This window comes from Mauremys reevesii, linkage group 5, assembly GCF_016161935.1.
Source record: "Mauremys reevesii isolate NIE-2019 linkage group 5, ASM1616193v1, whole genome shotgun sequence".
Classification (NCBI taxonomy): domain Eukaryota; kingdom Metazoa; phylum Chordata; order Testudines; family Geoemydidae; genus Mauremys; species Mauremys reevesii.
The window spans coordinates 32,803,674-32,818,601 of NC_052627.1; the positions used below are offsets into that span (position 1 = coordinate 32,803,674).

The following is a 14,928-nucleotide window of genomic DNA, read 5'->3' on the forward strand; positions in this document are numbered from 1 at the left end:
TGTGTGTGTGTTTAAAGCTGTTGTGTTCCAGTCCTGAAAGAACTGTAATTGTATGCAGTTTCATACCACAGCTGTTCCTTATCACGCCAGCAGCAATCTTCAGGTTTGTAGGGTTTTTTTTTTCTTTGTTTTTTTTAAAGGCAGGTAGGGACAGGGAGGAGAGTAATCAGGCTTTAAGCTCCAACACTTACAACTGGTTTAGCTCAAAAGAAAAAAAAATCTGCATTTGGTAATATAACTTCTATAGAGCCTTTGGGAAAATGAACAGCTGCTTTTTCTTAAAAAATGGAAAGACGGGGGAGGGGAGAGACAGTCATCAGGATACTAAATGTTCAGTGTAGCCATTTAAATTGAAATGCATACTGCTGTCAAATGCATAAAGGGACATTAGATTTTGGGTTTCCTAAAAATATGCTGGCTAGCCAGGTTGATTATGACAAAATGAGCTAATAATTTCACTCTGGGGGGAGGGGAAATTGCCAAAAAGAGCTGATCTGCTCATTATACAATCCAGCAGACCACCCATCATAAAAACCCCATCTAGCTCACAAATGTTTGTGTTAAATTGATATGTAAGAAATCCAAAACATATTTCAACCAATATTCTTAAAAAATCATGATGGGTATGGATGACTAAGAAAATGTTCGGGAAAGCTGGCTATGCCTAAACGTGGAAGACTAAAAATGAGCGAGATCTGCCCTGGGCTACATGCAATTAACGTGCAATAAAGTAGTATATGGGGAACCAAAGCAAATCAGACCAGCATCAAAAATTTTAATGGGAAAAATAATCTGGTTCACTGTGCACTTTAAAGGGCACAATTCTGCAAAGTGCTGAATGCTTCGTAGAAGTTATTACTCGTGGTAGTTCCTGGAGGCCTAGACCGGCTCGGGGGCCTGTTGAGCTAGGCACTACACTAGTGAGAGAGAGTGGTCCTAAAAAGTGAGGAGTCTCCTCAACTCCCATTAAAGTCAATAGGAGTGAGCCTGGTGAGCTGCTTTTTGGAGTGCTTAGCAACTTGCAGCCTAAAGCTCTAAATGTAGGGGTTTAAGATTAGATCTGACTCTGAGATCTCTATTTTCTGGCCTTAAATGGGGGTTGCTTAAGAACATCATAATGAACCATACTGGTTCATCTAGCCCAATATCCTGTCTTCTGACAGTGGCCACAGCTGGATGCTTCAGAGTGATCCATCCTGTTTTCCAGTCCCAGCTTCTGGAAATCAAAGGTTTATGGACACCCAGAGAATTGCATTGTGTTCCTGACCATCTTGGTTAATAGCTATTGATGGACATATCCTCCATTAACTTATCTAAAGGACAATGCCATTCAAAAAGACAATGAAAAAGAAGGGACATGTTACAATGAAAAGCAAATACATATGTGCCATTGTCAATTATTTCTCTTCAGAACTTCTTAGGGCTACACTGGTCGACGCGGCGGCGCGGTGTGGGTCGGAGTTCGTTTCGAACTGAACTATCTGCGTCTGATCCTAGTTCCGAAGCCGAGCGCTTCGAGAACTCAACTCTCTACCTTACGGCGCTGGGGAGTTAGCAGAGAGAGCCCGCTGGAGCGGCGTTCGGTTCGCGGCGTGCGTCTGGGAGCGTAGTTCGAAAAGGGGGGTATTCGATTTCAGCTACGCTATTCCGCTGCTGAATGATTTGCACCTAGTTCGACCCCCATTCTTAGTGTAGACCAGGCCTAAGTCCATCACCCAGAGCTTCTTTTTAACTTTTAAGGACATGCTCAAATGATTTGGGATCTTAATGAGTATTTACATAGTTGTAGCCCAATAGTTGTTTACTAGGCTCAAAATAAGAGAAATATCCATTTCTGTGAAAAAGTATGTGTGCAGCAGATTTCTGTAGACCAGCTGTACAAAAGAATCATGTATTTGCATTAAAGTATAAGCAGTATTCAGGGTCAGGTTTTCTTGACCCATACAAAAATACACGGCAGCAGCGCAGCTGTAAGTTACACTACTTGGAACCATTACTGGTGAGCACATTAGTATATGTATAAGGGACTGTATATTTAACACATCCCTACAGGTGTGCATGGCACTTCACAGAGAGATCAACGACGCAATCCCACTCCTGCCCAAACAAGCGTAAGTCTATACTGCAAAAAGATCATGTTCTTGATTTGGTTTGTGGTGTATGAATCATGATGGTCCTGCATTTATTGGTTTGGCTAATTGTGTTTGTTTATAAACTTATCATAAAAGTTATTTTACATTATGAAGTCCACCTGTATTTTAAAAAAGAAGTTATACTGATTATGCATAGCAGGATTGAGGATAGCAGGGAAAAAATCTTGCACTGTTGATTTTAAACCAATGTGGTCGTCCGACTTTCTTTCATGGCAATTTGTTAAAGGTGTGTCTTGACTATATAACAGTTAGCGACATGAGTCTTGTATCCTTTAGCACGTGTATTCTATCTCAAGAAACATAAGAAAAGAAAAGTACTGAGATGATTTGGTTTTTTTTACAATAATGGCCTCATTTTTCTCCTTATCCTTATCAAGAATACAGATATGCAAAATACATGAATTTGCCTGATAAATACTATGTGAGCTGCATATCACGTGTGTGTTGAATATCTGTTTCTCTGCTGAATGTACAGTAACTAATTAAAATACCAAACTTCACTAGACTGGTTCCTGTGTTGTGTGCTATTCAGCAGTCACATTTAAGGCCAAATCCTGTAGTACTCACATAGGATACCAACTGACTTCATATAGGTGAAATTATCATTAAGGATACTTGGATTTGGGCCCCTCTTCAGCAAAGCACTTAAACATGGTCTTAAATCTCATTTACTTCAAGTTAAACGTGCTTAAATGTTTTACTAATCAGGGCCCTAGTCTTTAAATTCTGCTATCTTTAGCCCTTGCCACAGCCCCTTCCCCAAAACTGCTCATCTTACTCAGACCCATGGAACCTCATTTGCTGACAGTTCTTTCTGAGGAGAAAGATTTTTTTTATTTTTAATTGGTGCAGTGTAGTGCCTTGTTCCCTAGCTGCTGTTTGTCATGGCAGAGCACCACATTTGCAAAGGCAGACTAACAGGAATAGCTAACTCTTTGAAAAAAAAACATAAACACTGAAATGTTCCATGACTACTTGGGTTGGAGAATTCAAACGTTTACTGTGCTGAATAAGCTTCTGATTCAAACAGGGTTGGTTTTGTTTTTTTGTTCAATTTCCTTACTTTTGAGTAAAAGAGAAAATATCACAGATAAGTCCCACACAAAGGGAACAATTTAAGTTCCATTTGTAGTCTTTTTTTGTTTTGTTTTTGATCAACTGCATGGGAAAAGATTGCCTTGAATGGGTCTCTATAAAACATTCTTGAAAATGTCTACTTTGTCTACAGCTATGACTTGGCTCAATGGTAGCCATGTTAGATACACACATGGAATAGGAAGAAAAAAAATGGTCTTTTTCTCTCATTTCTGATTGGAGAGAGTGTCTTGTGGTTGAAAGCACTGGACTGGGATAGATTAGTTCAATTTCCAGTTCTGCCACTGACTTCCTGGGTGACCCTGAGAAAGTCACATAGGGTCTGTCTACACTACAATTAAACACCTTGGGCTGGCCTGGGCTCGTGGAGTTCAGGCTGCAGGGCTGTGAAATTGCAGCGTAGACATTTGGGCTCAGGCTGGAGCCAGCGCACGGGGACCATCCCCTGTGGCTTGTATGAATGGCTCTCACCATGTGTATATACAGTGCTTAGCACAAGGGGGCTGTGATCCTAATGAAGGCCTCCAGGTGCTATCATAATAAGCCAAACCAAAAAGGGAATAGGGAATGGAGAAAGAGGAGTAAAACCACTAAGAAGTATGTCCCTCCCTGCCTCCACATGAAAACTTTTCCAAAGTTGTAGGAAGCATTAAAGTAGGCCCCTGTGCTCCTACAAAACCCAACTGACATCAATGGGGATTTGCACAGGTGGAAGGGTCTGCCTCTGTGGATCAGAATGCAGGTTTAGGGCCTTGGTTTCTGTCTGATCCAGTATGATACATTTTTGTTTCTAGCCTTTCTTTTTTAATTAACACATTTACTGGCCAATTCAAACAGAGCTACATCCACTTTTTTCAACAATCTCCTTTTCCGCCTTACATTACACCAAGGTAACCAGGCAAAATGAGACCTTGTGTTCTATGCCTTTGATTTCTTGGCTTTATATTAAAAAAATTAGTGTCTTTGAGCAACAGCTAGTGTTTAATGAACTTTGGGTAACTTAGCAATAAGAGGCCGCCCACATTGTATTCCAACCTCAATTCCAACCCACAAGCCTCCTGTGTGCCACCCTCACATCCCACTCTATTTCATGGACTCCCTGAAACTCCCCCCAATATCATCCCTTTCAGAGGTTCTGTGTGTCTCTCACTCCCCGCCTGCCATACCAGGATCCATATTTCCTCCCCCCTCAATGCCAGCAGCTCTGAGTGATCCTCCTTCTCCCCATGCTAGGGACTCTGTGCCTCCCTATTCACACCTCTCCCCCCTGGCAGGGAGGATCTGTGTACCCTTCCTCCCAACATAACAGGGTTCCACAGTCTTCCAGATTCTGTGTACCCCACATTTCCTCCCTCACTATTCCAGAGTCTCCCATTTCCTCTTCCTGCCCCTTCACCTTCCCGTGGCTCGGACTATGTGTGCCCTCTCCTCTCACTCCTTACCAATATCCCCATTCTCCTCCACCAGTGTGTGTACCCCCGTCCCGCTATCAGGGGCATGCCCCCATTCCCCCATCATTATTATTTGTCTGGAAGAAAAGACATTCACAGTGTCTACATATTAAACTCTGTTGGGAGGATGCATAGAGATCAGAGTATTGTTAGGCCAGAGGGTGGTAATGAGGGTCATCAACCAGTTGTTGGATACAGATAATTGCAGAGGTGACTGAAGCTGTAGTTGTGCTACCCAGGGGCACCATCTGTCCCCCATTTTCCTCCTTTCAGTTTTCTAACTTTCCCCCAACAAAAGGAATCTGGCCATCAGTACCTAGAACACACCTGGAAATTCTGGAATTGTTTGGATGTGGCATTCAAAAGTTATCGTGTTTATGTACAGACAAACACAAAAGTGCCATCAATTTGAGTGTAAGGCCTTTGCGAGCCCAGCCAATGACTTTCTTCTGATCAAATTTTACCCCTGCTCCCGCTGCCTGAATGACTGTGCAGCTGTTGAGATAAAATGGCACAGACCTTACCTGGGGGTAGGTAGAAACCAACAACATTCAAATACAGCAGCTCTAGCTCCAGCATCACCAGGATCAGTGGGTTAATGTAAAGAACATGATCACCCATGTTATGCTAGAAATTAATCTATTTTCTCTATTAGTATGTGCTGATGAACTGCTTTATTGATGGATTCCCCACTGTGAGCAAAGTGTTATGCAGCTTCGTAAAAAAAATTCTCATGATAAAAAGAGATGCTCCTCTGTGTTCATTTTTTAAGCTTCAGTATGCAGGAAATCAGGCGAGTCCCAGATACTGGTATGATGCTGCGTTATTTTGATTTCACATGTGCAAATAAAAGGCCAATTCAGGAATGGAGTCTCATTTTACTAGGCATTCTACAAATACAGTCCTTGCATGGAAGAGCTTGCACCCGAACGAATACTGAAATGCTATGTCAGGGTTACAAAGGAAACCGTTAGAAAAGATGAGAAGATCTGATCAGTAATAGCCCCTCCAATACACAACCAATGAAAGGCTACAAACATAATGAGAAGGAAGATCAGAGTACTGGAGTATAGTAGGTAGCACTAGGAAAGGAGGAGAGACAAGGTGGGAAAAGACATTTAAAATGACAAAAATGGGGGTGAAGGGAAGGAAGTGGGGTGGGAGGAGAATGTTCTATTTTGTTGAAAGCTAAGCAAGACAGGGCACAATAGTAAGAAACAAGAGATATCAAACTGAGATAAGGAGATTATAAACCCTGACAATAAACCTTCAGAGCTGAAAATACTGATCAAAGGACCTGGACTTTAAAGTTTCACAAGAGCGATGCTCCTACAGCATCCACACAAGTTAATCTAGTACTCTGCAAGGGAAGACAAGGAGCAACACTTGCCCGTTTTTTTATTTTTTTAAATGAACAGTAGATATCCCTTTGCATTGATGCACAGTTAATGCTACCAGATTGCTAGTTATTTTGATATTCACATACGTTAATAGAGAACTCAAGGCAGTGGTGCTGGAACAATTTGTACAGTGCGGGGGGCTGAGAGCCATTGAACCAAACTGTAAACCCTGTATATGATGGAAACCACTTCAAGCCAGACTCAAAGGGATAATCTGTGCATCCTGAGATTCATGGGGGGAGGGGGGGAAGTCAGTGGCATGTAGCCATTGTGACAGTTCTCGCACATGCAGGTATATAAGAGAACTCTTCAGTGGCCAGATTGTTTGGCATTATGGCCCTTTTCAGTCAGAGTAAAGGGGCCATAGGACAATGATAAATTATGTCCAAATGTGTGTTTGTAGTTTTACTGTTGCTGTAAACAGACAGATGTTTGAGTTCATGAAGATCGCAGTGATGGTTTAGCTTGTATTTTGGGTGGTTTTACTCATTTATGAAAAGACTACGTTGTATGTATACAGCACCTCTTAGCCAAAGACCTCAGAGCACTTTATAAACATTAACTTAACCTCAACCCTCTTGTGTGGTGGCCATTATGTCCTTTTATTAATTTGGTAAACTAAGGCACAGAAAAAGATTGTATTGCACAGTGCTGAGATGAGAACCCAGCAGCCCTATCTCATTATTCTTCTCTAACTAGTGCACAATGCTCCTACCATAGCCTGAGAAGCACTGCTGCTGTATCATTCAGAGCCATCAGAATGGCCACTTGTGTAACTCTGGGAAATGCAGAAGGTTGGGGAGGGGGAAGTACTGAGTGCACAAGAAACATGTGCACTTACTGAGGAAATACTATACTGTATGACAGAGTCAAGCATAGAGCCTTGCACTAACAATGAACATTATTCCTACTCTAATCTACACTGCTGTTTTTAGCAATGTAGGTTCCCACTGCCTCCTTGCAGCCGGAGCCTTGCTCCAGCAGCAGGGAAAGGTGCTCTCTGGAAGGAAAGGCAGTGGGGAAAGGATCCCCCAGCACCTTGCAGAGGGGAAAGGCTCCAGAGGTGGGGGACCAGCTGGAACCTTTTCCCCACTACCTCCCCCCGGCCAGAGCCTTTCACTGCCACATGTAGCCACAGTGTGGATACAGCCTGCTTTTCACCAAGGCGTGTAGTTACACATACCTTACACACAGCTGTCTGTGTAGACAAGGCCTATATCAGAGTAGCATTACACATCTCAGGATTGATAACCCTTATCTTTTGGACTTGCACTAGAATACTTTCCTCCCATCTAATCTACTTTATTACTTTTGAAGACGGCCTAACTTGAATTACTTCTTTCCTGAATCACCAACTGCAGGATGTATAAGGCCGTAACACTGGGTCTAACTGTAACTGGAAAACCTTCCTCCATCCTGCAGTATGCTGGGGTTACTGAATGGCTCTGTGGATTAACAGCATGCCCCGGCACGTGGTCAGCACATCACGTTCCAACTAAAACAGGACATCAGATAGTCAACTTTGGAGAATTATTTTTCTTATAGGTTACAGAAGTTAATACAAATTGATAGTGTTATTAGTTTACAGGATAATATAGTACAAAGTTCAGGTAATACTAATTTTGGAAGTGTTAATTATGAACTGTTGTCCCTTTAGGATTAGAATTTTTTATATACACATTGGATATTGTTGATAATCTGCAAAGCATAATGCCAAATTTAGCCAATTCCTTTGACAAACGTTTGCATTTCACACCAGGGAACTGGGATAGTGACTACTGGATGCTAAATAGTAAGAGTCTGTTTCAAGGACTCATAGGTCTGGGAGCTGTCTAACCAGCATAAGGCTAGGAAACCATATCACCACCCCCATCCCTGTTTACAGTCCAGTTAGAAAACTTAAAGCAGGATGTGGCATTTTGCAATCAGCCAGCTTGTAGGCTAGCGCACACACATTTTGCATGTACAATCATTTATATGCACAACATCTGCATTTGAACATGCACATTGAATTGTGGTAGCATGAAACATTGATAACTGTACATCTAACTACTCTATTTGTCATGTATGTGAAACGGCACGTTCCACACACACAAACATGCATATTGTGGTAGGGGCAAAACTAAAGACAATGGTTCTAACCACAGTCATCTATGTCCAGAATTTCAGAGATGAAACAGCAATTATAATGGGCCTGGTGAATGGAATGGCAACTTTTCTATGTGTGGGAAAATCTTAAATGAAAGCTATTAACTTGAAAACAATTTAATTTCTAGAAGTGGATTGAAAATAGTTTCAGGTGCTATACCTCTCCCTGAAACTCCCTACTCATTTGTGGTTCACAACTACATTTTTCTGTCTTGTTTTAATGGCTGGGTGTAGTATGAAAACCCTGCGCAGTGAAACTGACTATAAACAAAGTACTGTCAAATATGCTAATTGAACAAACTGGAAAGATAGAGGGCGAAATCCTGGCCCCGCTGAAATCGTTAGCAAAACTCCCATTGACTTCAACAGAGCCAGAGACTTTATCATTATAGTTACCTGAGGTGTCAGCTGTAACAATAGCAGGTTAACCCTCCCCCGCGCCCCAATCAGGCAAAAGTATCATTGTTTTATATTTGTGGTGTCTCTAACTGTCATGTGGTTATAATTTAGCAACACTGAGTCTTTTCATTGTGTGGCCATTTTTATTTGCATTCTTTGCACAAAAATTTCCCTTCCTAGGAAGAATATAAACTTGTGAGGTTTCTTTTTTAAAAAAATATTATGTTAGGGTTATACTGTACTTTTCTGATCTAGAAAGTAAAATATAGACTGGATCCACCAGACATGAATAAAGAAAAAATTGCCATCAAATTGAAAAAGGACAGAAGTTTACTAAGAGTAAAGATGGATCTCCTTCCCTGTGAAGACCTTTGCATGATATCTAGAAAATAAGTTCTGATAGACTTAAGCTATTAAATAGATCACATATTAGAAAATTTAATACGACATTCTGTCTATCATTCATAATTAACTTTCAGGTTTGATACAATTTAGAATAAAAATTAAATCATAAGATGTATTTGATATGAGACTGTAATCTTCTTCTTCTTCTTGAAGAACCTTGATGGCTTAGGATATGTGCAGTGTTCCAGTCACAGTCCCATGCTCCCTGACCTGGTACTTTGAAACATAAATCTCAAAATCCCATCAGACTTAATTACCATCTTATTGCATCACATGCGCATATTCAATTTAAGATCGAGAGCCTAATCCAAAGCCAATAAAATCAAAGAAAGGTCCCACGACCTTACAAAGAAAAGATAATAAAGCTGTAATGTCACTTAAGAGCAATATCGATGGGCCAGACATTTCTAGTGTACATACAACTTTATTTTCATATAACATCTTTATTCCAACAGAATCCCAAAATGCTTTACAGTTTAAACACAATTAGTATTCATAACAAAAGGCAAAAGGGAAGAGTGAAAAGATAAATTCCAACTGAAAATATTACATGAAATGATGAGTTGGGACTATATCCTGCAAGGTACTGAAAAAACTGGTCCTACTCCAGCAAAGCACTTAACGCTCCTGGGGTTTCTGCACAACTGCGCATGTGCAGAATTTCTATCCCACACAGATTTCTTTGCTTCCCTGCAGAAAAATGACTTTCTGATGGGGAAGCAAAGGGAAGCCACAAGAGCGGTCATGCAACCCTCCCTAGCACTATGGTTCGGGTGCCCAGGGTAGCTGGCAGAGAGGTAACTCACTATGAGGCAGGAGGCGGGACTGTGGAAGACCCGGCTGGTGGCTCCTACTTTGTGCTGGGCTCAGTCGCTAGTCCCAGATGGGGAGGATGGGACTTCCTCTTCCCCTGCATGGCATCCGAGGCTGGGTCAGACCCACCCCCAGATTTCTCCCCCACCTGCAGGAAGCTCTGCAAACGCTTCTCCTCCCACCCCCGGCTTCCTGCACCTATTGCTCCTCAGTTGCAGGGCAAGGGATCCCTGTAGAGGGAGCTGCTCCCCCACCTGCCCAACCCCCATTCATCCAGAACCCCCCCAGACCCTCCCACCTAGCTTCACCCCTCCATACTCAGAACCCCCAATGAGCCCCACTCTTCCTGCACCTGGACCACCCCGACAAGCCACCCACACCTGGATCCCCGCCCCACCAAGCCCCAACCAGCAGCACCTGGATCCCCATACCACTAAGCCCCACTACCCCTGCATCCCCCAACACCCAGATCCCCACCCTGAGCCCCAAATACCTTCACCTGGACCCTGTTGCAGAGTCCCATTACCATTGCACTCAGAACTCCCCAACAAGCCCCTGTGCATCCAGATCTCCCACTGAGCTGCCCGCACCCAGACTGCCCCACACAGAACCCTCTCAACCCACACCTGGATCCCCCCACTAAGCCCCTCCACACTTGGATCCTGCCTTGCTGAGCCTGCCTGCCCACACCTGATGCACCTGGCACAGAAGGGCAGGGCTCTGCAGTGTTTTTGGGGCAGGCCCGGTCCTTGCACCTTGTCAGGGTTGGGTGCAGCCTCACCGCTGAGTCCATGTCCAGGGGAAGCTGCACAGTGATCTCCCACCTCTATGAAGCCAGTGGCCTGTGCTCCCCAGTGCCATGCTGGAGCCTTCACATTTATTTGACAAATAAAATTTGCAGAATTTTAAAATATCGTGCACAGAATTTTTAATTTTTTTGTCACCGATTTTTTTTTAATTTTTCGCGCAAAATGCCCTCAGGAGTAACTTAGGGCTTGTCCACACTGGCACTTTACAGTGCTGCAGGGGTGTGAAAACACCTCCACCCCCAACCCGAGCGCTGCAAGTTTCAGCGCTTTAACGTGCCAGTATAGACAGCGTACCTGCGCTGGGAGCCGCACCCCTCATGGAGATGGGTTTTTTTAGAGCACCGGGAGAGAGCGCTGTGCGGCAACTACACAAGCCACATTAAAGTGCTGCCGTGGCAGCGCTTTAACATTGCCAGTGAAGACGTGCCCTTAAGCACGTGCTTAAGAACACGAGTGGTCTCCTTGACTTAAATGAGACTACTCGCCTGCTTAAAGTTTAGCATACGCTTAAGTTCTTTGCTGGTAGGTCCACAATGATCAGGCTCTTGCATGATAGAGCCTTTGAGGCAGAGAGATACAGGAAGGTTAAAGAAAATGGTCTCCCCCGCTAACGGCTAGATTGTAAGGAAGAACAGAAGAGCACATAGAGAGAATGAGAAGGAATGCTGGAGTAAGGTCAGATGGTAAGTTGATGAAGGGCTTTAAAAATAAGGCAGGCAGCTTTTAACTTCCCTTGAAACGAATGGGGAACAATTAGAGAAAAGTAGGATGGTGAGAGATCTCGCTCTGTGGTTTAAGATGGCAGGCAGTAGTATTCTGCACATACTGACTGGAATTTGGGGAGCTGGAGCTTGGAGATCACAATAAAGGGAGGGTTTTTTGAGGGTGGAGGGGGACTAAAGACAGAGGAAGATATACACACTCATATTTCAGAGGCAGTGTTGGCTGTAGTTAGGGTCTCTAAGAAGGGGAGTCTGTTTAATTTGAGTAGCCAAATCTCCCTTTTACTCTTTCATCTCAGGGGAAAAAGCCCTAATGATAAAGAGTTCTGGCTCTCCAAATTACTCTTGGGATGAAGGTTGGACATGGGAAATCCTATATTCTCTGAAAGAGCTAAGAGGAAGCTTTTAAAAACAATTTCAGGGGCAAGGAAAATCATTCTGGAGGTAGGGCTGTGTCATTTAAACTTTAAACATTGGTAAAGAAATCCCTGAACTAGAAGCTTCTGGCATTATGAAAAGCTTTTACCAATACTAGGCTAGGGCAGAAGCTTTCACCAGTACTAGGCAGGGCAATACTGGATGAAATTATTAATGTTTCAGGGACAAACTCTGTTGCTGGAGTTTAGGCACAGAATAAGAATGTCTTTGGATTAGGGCAGGGGTTCCTAAACTGGGGGTCGGGACCCCTCGGGGGGGTCACAAGGTTATTACATGGGGAGGTTATGAGCTGTCAGCCTCCACCCTAAACCCCGCTTTGCCTCCGGCATTTATAATGGTATTATATATACAAAAAAGTGTTTTTAATTTATAAAGGAGGTCACACTCAGAGGCTTGCTATGTGAAAGGGGTCACCAGTACAAGAGTCTGAGAACCACTGGATTAGGGAATAGGGGTTATAGGAATAAGTAAGCTTTGTCACCATTGACATTGTTTCTCCTTCCATTTTTGGGGGTGTTTTTCCAAGTAGTAGAGAATCTGCTGGCTCATGCTATGCAGGGGCAAGACAGAAACTGTGTATTAGCGAGAGTGTCTCCCAAATAAGTAGGTTGCTGTTTAAAGGGGAAGGGAGAGAACAAACTGGTTTGGGGAGATAGGGAAAGAGGAAAGCATGCACGCACTGAGCAAATTATCAGTGATACTGGTAGGACTCTAGGAAAAGTAGATGAAAATAAAAACAATCCAAAGCTTGGAAGAAGGGAATTTTATCCATGTAAAATTAACTGGAAACCAAAGATTAGCATTCAGGTAGAAAATCTAATTGAGCTTTCAGCAAGAAAGAGGAAGAACTTCCTTTTATCATCTGATGTAATGTTTCTTTGCAGGAGGCAGCGGAAGGTAAAATGGAAGGAAAAGTTTCCTGTTTCCTGGCTACAGGAACTAAGTAATCCTTAAAGGCAGGCATGACTTGCAATTCCCTGCTAAAAACAAAGCTGATTTACACTGATGCATGACAGATCCTACAACATGACTGTGAAATGGTCCAGTTTCTCCAAAACTACAGATGATGGAAGTTTATCTGAGGATAAAAGGGGAGGGATTCTCGGCACAAGGTCAGTTTAGGAGAGATGTTCGGAGCAAGAGCAGCTGTCTGCACTTTCAAACCTCTAATCTAAGAGGACAACGTCACTGCAGTGCCTCCCTAAAAGACAGGTTAGACTGCACTGCTATTGCGCTAACCACCATTTAAGATGTTTTCTGTTTCACTGGCTTTTGTTTTCTCCCCTATTCAGATGTAAAATAAAATCCAGGGGATTTCTGAATTGAGGTCATCTTGCTTCTTTTATAATGGCAGCACCACACTCAATCCTGCTTTCACCCTGAGGGCTTTTTCAGCATTTCCCAAGAGCTCTGATGATGATACATTCATTTAGGTCTTCCCCCAATAGATAATTTTTGTGGTCTATTTAAGAGAACAGATTTTGAGTATTATGTTGTTTCCATTTTTGGTGAAGCCTTCTCAGCTACTGTGCATTTCCTGTTGTTTACTATAGAAACATCTCATTTGCTTTGAATCTGCATTTTAGCTCCAACTATTAATAAGAAATGAAGCAAAATGGCAAGGAATGCCTTGCCAGGTATGTGTACGGCAAGTCACTGGTGTTAGGATGGCTTTGAAATCAAGGAATGTAATGAACATTCAAATCTACTTTGATGTATGCCCTGCGTAACCCCGTTGGTGTATCAGGATGATAACATGATACAATTAATTTTCTGCCTAACATGTTTTTTTTAAACTTCATCACCTTTGCTATCAATATAGGTGGGAGGGATAGCTCAGTGGTTTGAGCATTAGCCTGCTAAACCCAGGGTTGTGAGCTCAATTCTTGAGGGGGCCACTTAGGGATCTGGGGCAAAAATCAGTACTTGGTCCTGCTAGTGAAGGCAGGGGGCTGGACTCTGACCTTTTGGGTCCCTTCCAGCTCTATGAGATATAGGTCTCTCTCTCTCTCTCTCTCTCTCTCTCTATATATATATATATTTACCCTCCTGCTTCTCCATCAGGTCAGTTTTGTTTTAAGTAATCAGTGCAGTCAAGAATACACCTAATTTCTCAGATCAAATGACTATCTTAAAGGTACTTCCACTTAAGTGGACAGTTTAGGTCCTCTGCTGTTCAGTTTACCATAGAAAGACGGGCACAAATCAACTCCTTTGACATCAATAGTTACATTAGGGATTAATTTGGTCTATAACATGTACATCATGTGCAGGGTTTGCAGAATGTAATTTTTACTTTTTATATGCATTTTTATCCATTAAAATGTTCATAGTTGTGGGAAATTATGGATGGGGGGTGTCAGACACTAATTATTTAATGACAGACAGATTCGAAAAGTTAAAGCTTTATAGCTGTTAAAATACTAATTGTTAACATCAGATGTCAAAACATACAGAGTAAATATCTTTAAATCAAACCCTAAGTTCTCTAGCAGCATTTTTTCCACTTTGCCTATCTGGAAATTTTTTATTATCGATGGAAATTTTTTTTGTCGGTTGGTGCATATACAGTGAAATTTACATTTACTGATAAAAATCTAATCCTTCCAAGCCTAACTATGTACTTGTAACAGGACATTAGTCATTAACATTGGGAAGTTGCATAAATAGGAAAGTAGACAGGACAGTCAAAGTTTTATTTATTTTTGCTTTGTGATCTGCACAGTAATGACAGTTTCAGTCTTTGGTGTCTGTTCTCTTTTCACTAACACATTGTACTTCCTCAAGAGGTACACCCTTAACTTGCCATCTATTTCACCATTCTGCACTGATCTCTCAAACTCCCTCTTGCAGATGGCTTTGTGCCAAGCCCATCTCCTACCTCAGGGTCTATTAAATGGAGGGGAAGAAGAAGGAAGCAGTGAGAGCGGGTGATCAGAGTTGTGGCCATGTTGCTATGTGAAGAACTGTATACGGAAACATTTTCCCCCTGTGCCAAGTGAGGGGAGAGGGGCCCGTTGATAGTCCCCTGGCAGAATTTTTCCAGACTGTTCCACCGGAGAAGGCAAAAGCTTGCTTCCATCCCTGTAGGACTT

The 14,928-nt window shown here is 42.5% G+C and overlaps 1 protein-coding gene and 1 long non-coding RNA gene across 5 annotated transcripts in view; one reads left to right on the plus strand and one right to left on the minus strand.

Annotated features, from left to right (window-relative positions):
- LOC120406328 overlaps window positions 1–13,138 on the plus strand; it is a 77,382-nt gene extending 64,244 nt beyond the window's left edge. Inside the window, exon 3 of the long non-coding RNA XR_005599223.1 lies at window positions 12,718–13,138. This is a non-coding gene — a long non-coding RNA (uncharacterized LOC120406328). The remainder of the gene's footprint in view (window positions 1–12,717) is intronic.
- TET2 (tet methylcytosine dioxygenase 2) overlaps window positions 1–14,928 on the minus strand; it is a 90,384-nt gene that overhangs the window by 40,278 nt on the left and 35,178 nt on the right. The window lies entirely within an intron of this gene.